At 45.2% G+C, this 5,165-nt stretch overlaps 1 pseudogene; it reads left to right on the forward strand.

Annotated features, from left to right (window-relative positions):
* The first annotated feature begins 2,369 nt into the window (after positions 1-2,369).
* LOC137143983 (epidermal differentiation-specific protein-like) lies at positions 2,370-4,871 on the forward strand (annotated as a pseudogene).
* The last annotated feature ends 294 nt before the right edge of the window (positions 4,872-5,165 follow it).

Genomic DNA, 5,165 nt, shown 5'->3' on the forward strand with positions numbered 1-5,165 from the left:
GTGTCACCAAAATCCACCTGCCGCAGGTCAGGCATGTTGCAGGTGAATTCTCTGGACAGTCCCCTGAAGTTCGCATCCTGGTAGACTATGATCTTATTCATTCTGCACTTCGCTGGGAATGTCCCTCTGATTCGCCCGACAGCAAGGAGTGTGTCCTGAAGAGCAGAGTCAGATGCAGCTCTTGCCCTGACAACGTGCACTGTGATGGGAGAAAAGTTACAGAGTATGAGTTGCAGTAGTAGTGGACCGCAGAGAAAGCAGTGTGCCTGGATGGTGATGGCAGAGAATTTTATCAGGAGCCGTGTGGAGAGTGCATCGTACAGACAGTTACACAAACACAGGATAGCTATGACGAGGGATTGGCCCTTTGAAAAGTGGAAGGAATGGCCAGCCAGGAGGTGGCAGGGAGGGGAACCCCTGCATAGTTATATGTGTGCTTGGAGGTGACTGTGACAGGGCTTTCCCTGCCCCACCCTGGCTGAGAGGTGGCTCAAGAGAAGTAGAATCTGCTGCGCTGAATCTGGAAGTGGGAATGCAAAGAGGGGCCTATGGCCGGTCAGAAGCTGTGAGAGAATCCTGTCTGAAAAGCCAGTTTGTGAACAGTTTAACAGATATCAGCTGGTAATTCCCAGCCTCAGGGTGACTCCTTTATACCTGATGCACTTCAGCTGTTTCCTAATATGGCTTAGGACTTTGATCTCTGGCCTCTTGAAACAGCTTAGACCCATCATTGGCCCTCTTGTTTGGCAATAAAGCTTCAAAGGCTGGGTTTTGACATAGCAGGTGTCAGGGAATTTGCATCCCTCCCCCCTGGAGTTCTCAGGGAACCCACCCAGCCGGCGAGGACCCAAAAACATATTTAACACTTCTTGTCACAGAAGTCTGGGACTGTCTGGCACATTTCAATATTTCAGGTCCTTGTGCTACAATTACTATAAGATGGGAGCACAACTGATTGAAAGGCCGTTCTGAAAGAGTAGTTATCAGTACTGTACAAAGTATGGCATGTAAGGTATCAAAGGAAAAGTTACAATGAGTTAAGTATGATTATGTGGTTTAAATCCATGTGTCATCACTGTATCTGAAGTTATGAATATTGGCTATGTGTTTGCATCTCAAATATGTTTTGCTTTTGGGTGCACCCCCCAGACAGATTTATCTCAGGACTAGCCAGCCATGTGTTGATGGACCATTAAGGAAAATCACCTCTCACAAGGGGACATTGAAGACACTCAATTCACTGAGCGAGCCCCACTTGGAGATGCCTCAAAAAGAATATTGACAGTGGCGTGACCAGTCACCCAACAAGGCATGTAAGGAGATGTAAAATGGATTTCATCCTTTGCCAGTAATTTTCCATGCCTCATGGGCTGAAAGTATAAAAGAGAAGATTGTGACTTCACTGCTTTGTCCTCATTCCTGCTTCTCTTCTCTGGACTGAGAGTCTTAACAAGGAATCTCTGAACAAAGGGCTGAATGACCCCCCTTTGTTTGGGTGATCCAGAGAAACCATCTGAAGCCTACCTCCCAAGGAAGAGGAAAAAATCATAGGCAAGGATTGTAAACCAATATGGATGAGCAAATATGTCAGAACAGTGACTAAGAGAAAGCAGAAAGGCTACAAGGAGTGGAAGATGGGAGGGATCAGGTGAGAAAGCTACGTCTTGGAGGTCAGAACATGCGGTGACAAAATGAGAAATGGCAGAACCCAAATAGAGTTGGACCATGCAAAGGGAATTAAAACTACTAAACAAAGGTTCTATCGCCATATAATTAAGAAGAAAAAAAAGAAACAAAAAAACGGACCGCTAAGCACTAAGGATGGGGAGGAGATTAAGGATAATCTAGGAATGGCCTGATATCTAAACAAATACTTTGCCTCAGTTTTTAATGAGGCTAACAAAGAGATTAGTGATAGTGGCAGGGTGGCTAGTGGGAATGTGGATATAGAGGTAGAAATGACCACATTCAAGATAGAAGCCAAACTCGAACTGCTTAATGGGACTAAATCGGGGGCAGGAGGGCGGATAATCACCATCCAAGAATATTAAAGGAACTAGTACATGAAATTGCAAGCCCATCAGCAAGGATTTTTAATGAATCTATGAACTCAGGCTGTACCGTATAACTGCAGAATTGCTAACATAGTTCCAATTTTTAAAAAAGGGAAAAAAGTGACCCAAGTAACCACAGGATTGTTAGTTTGACCTCAGCTGTATGCAAGGTTTGGGAAAAATGTTTGAAAGAGAAAGTAGTTAAAGAGATTGAGGTTACTGGTAATTAGGACAAAATACAACATGGTTTTACAAATGATAGATCGTGACAGACCAACCTGATCTCCTTCTTTGAGAAGATAACTGACTATAAAGATGACTATGAGCCGCCAATATGATGTGGCCGTGAGAAAAGCTAATGCTGTCCAAGGATGCATCAGGTGAGGCATTTCCAGTAGAAGAGACCTCATCTGGAATACTGTGCGCAGTTCTGGTCTACCATGTTTAAGAAAGAATGGAACGGGTGCAGAGAAGGGCTACTAGGATGATTCGAGTAATGGAAAACCTGCCTTATGAGCGGAGACTGAAAGAGCTTGGCTTGTTTAGCCTAACCAAAAGAAGGCTGTGGGGAGATATGATTGCTCTCCATGAATACATCAGAGGGATAAATACCAGGGAGGGAGAGGAATTATTTAAGTTTAGCACCAATGCGGACACAAGAACTAATGGATATAAACTGCCCAGCAGGAAGTTTAGACTTGAAATTAGATGCAGGTTTCTAATCATCAGAGGAGTGAAGCTCTAGAACCGCCTTGTAAGGGGAGCAGTGGGGACAGCCTAATTTGGCAATAAACTGATCTTTGACTACTAGCGGTAAATATGCCCAATGGCCTATGATGGGATGTTAGATGGCACGGGCTCTGAGTTACTACAGACAATTCTTTCCCGAGCGTCTAGCTGGTGAGTCTTGCCCACATGCTCAGGGTTCAGCTGATCACCATATTTAGGGTAGGGAAGGAATTTTCCCCCAGGGCAGATTGGCATAGGCCGTGGGGATTTTTCTCCTTGCTCTGCAGCATGGGGCACAGGTCACTTGCTGGTGGATTCTCTGTATCTTGCAGTCTTTAAACCATGATTTGAGGACTGCACTAACTCAGTCATAGGTCAGGGGTCTCTTACAGCAGTGGGTGGATGAGGTAGCGTGGCCTGCATTGTGCAGGAGGTCATAGTAGATGATCAGAATTGTCCCTTCTGACCTTAAAGGCTATGAGTCTATGAGAGACTTTTTGCAAACTGGCTTACTGTCACTGCTATGAACCTGATCTACAGAATCTGAAATCAAATTGTCACGTGTATGATTCCTTTAACCATTTAATAACCCTCTCCTTTTCTTTTTATATTAAACCTCTAGTTTTTGGTTACCAAAGGACTGGCACAAGTGTGATTTTTGGTAAGATCTGAACTTTATAATATGTAGGTAACATTAGGACTAAAAGGAGTGAAATCCCCTGAACTGAGGAATATCTGGGCGGGATGCTCGGCAGTAGAGTAAAGGGATGATACTAGGCCTAGTCTAGGAGCCTCCCCACCTGTAGCAGGCACTTGGGGAGTTGGGATAATAAAATTAGTATCAACAAAGGCATTATTGACCCACCTTGGGCAAAGGTTGGTGGCACCGAATCTCCCATCATCCCCTATAAGTTAGCTTGAGTGGCTCACTGGTGTTTGTTCAGCTACTAGTATATTTACCTCTAGTACTTTATTCAAATTATGTTAACTCCTGATTTTTTTTTCCAGCAGACATTCATACACAGAGATATCACCCCACCCACCCAAACCCAGAATGAATAAGATAATTGTTTATGAGCATGCAAACTTTAAAGGATTCCGTAAAGAGTTCACCTCCAGTATCTCCAATCTGGGGTTTGCAGATTTCAATGACAGCATCACCTCTGTGGAGGTTATTTGCCAGCCATGGGTGGCTTACCAGCATCATAATTATGATGGAAGGATCTGGGTGTTTGAGGAAGGTTGATACAGCTATGTTGGTTATGAGGCGAATGATGAGATCACTTCTCTCCAGCTGATTACTGCAGACCTAAACAATCCTCAGATCACCCTGTACGAACACAGTCACTATCGAGGGCAGAGCAAGGTGGTAAGAAAAGCAACCAACCTGGCCTGGGGCACTTTTCATGACACAGCATCTTCTCACGAGGTCCAGAGTGGCGCCTGGCTATTGTGTGAGCACAGTGATGGAAGCAGCTGACGTTATGTTGCTAGAGAAGGTGAATGTCTTCCAAATTATGGATCAATCTATCTGAATGACATCTTTCCTACCTGCGACCCCTCAGACCAGGACGCCCCATTGTCACAGAAGTCAACGTGTTGTGGAACTAGAAGAAGGTGGAGAATGAGAGCAAGATGAAGATTGATAACATTACGGGAATTAATAAGACGGACCGGGAACAAACCTTCACCACCAACACCACCAGGGAGTATGAAACATCCATCACGCAGAGCTTCAACTTCAGTAGCTCCTCCACTCTCTCTGTGGGAACCAAGGTGGAGGTGGGAATAGATATAGAGGTGCTGAAGGCCACATTTGGCATAGAGACAAAAATATCTAACACCACCACCTTTGAGAAAGGGAGTATCAGCTCAACTAATCACACCGAAAAAGTTGAGGTGTCTCTGCCAGCTAGAATCCCTCCTCACACAGAGCTGACCATTGAGGGCATGAGGAAGGAGGTTTCCCTTTCAGTGCCGGTGCAGCTGATCATCAGTCGGAACGGGAAGATCTATACCGAGGATGGGGAGTATCGGTGCATTTCAGGGTGTCATATTTACACCAAGTTTTTGGAAAGGAAGATCTAGGCTGAAGATCAGGTGAATCAGACTGACTGCCGCTCCTTCTCCATCCACCGTGCCAGCTCATGTCCCCCTGCAAAAGAGGGCGAAGGGGGTGTAGTCTGTTGTGTATTATTGCTGAGCCTTGTATTAACCAGCTCTGACAAAATTATTTACTGCATGATCTTCAGCTGCTTAATGTACCTGCACTGTCCCACTCCCAAACAGCAAAGGAGATTTAGAGTCACCCCACTGCACTGTCTAACAGGGAGGGCTCGGGTCCCTCAGGAGAGTCTAGAGAGCAATGCAGTCACGCGGGTG

The sequence above is a fragment of the Emydura macquarii genome, unplaced genomic scaffold (genome assembly GCF_026122565.2).
Source record: "Emydura macquarii macquarii isolate MOO-44397 ecotype Brisbane River unplaced genomic scaffold, CSIRO-AGI_Emac_v2 contig_3375, whole genome shotgun sequence".
Classification (NCBI taxonomy): domain Eukaryota; kingdom Metazoa; phylum Chordata; order Testudines; family Chelidae; genus Emydura; species Emydura macquarii.